Source organism: Acyrthosiphon pisum, chromosome X, assembly GCF_005508785.2.
Source record: "Acyrthosiphon pisum isolate AL4f chromosome X, pea_aphid_22Mar2018_4r6ur, whole genome shotgun sequence".
Taxonomy (NCBI): domain Eukaryota; kingdom Metazoa; phylum Arthropoda; class Insecta; order Hemiptera; family Aphididae; genus Acyrthosiphon; species Acyrthosiphon pisum.
In genome coordinates, this window is record NC_042493.1 from 98,086,921 (window position 1) to 98,087,542 (window position 622).

Below are 622 nucleotides of genomic sequence, written 5' to 3' on the forward strand. Positions count from 1 at the left end.
CAATATAAATGCCATCGCGTACTAGAAAATATGTTATTGAGATTAATCAACTTGATAATGATTCAGATCTAAAAATAACATCTTGTGAATCATCCATAGTTCCAGTTCAAAATAAGAAATCTCTAAGGGGACGTGTGTTACATCAAGCAAAATAAAAATTGATCGCCCTACACCAGGACGTACTCCATCAGCTGATAATTTGAAGCCTAAACTTTCTATACTTTTTGCAGCAAATATGCATTTGCATGGACGTAATGTTAGTTTCGTGGCCAGGAATGCCTCTAAAACTTGATGTAAACGTTTCTTAATTTCCTCCTATTTCTTTTTGAGTATGAAGTAGTCATCGAACTTATTGATAACTATTCTATTCTTTAGTGGTCCCATTGCTCTGTCCATCACCTCGGTGAACTCGAACGAGGCATTCTTCAACCCAAATACCATACGTGTGAATTGACCCGTTCCATCAGGTGTGATAAAGCTAGTTAATGGTTTCGCAGCGTCGGTCAACGGAATTTGCAAATAGGCGTGGGTCAGACCTACATTGACATTGACCTAACCTTGACATTGCACATAAGTAATAAGCCTTTTAAAAGTGATATCTGTCATCGAATGGTTTCATGGA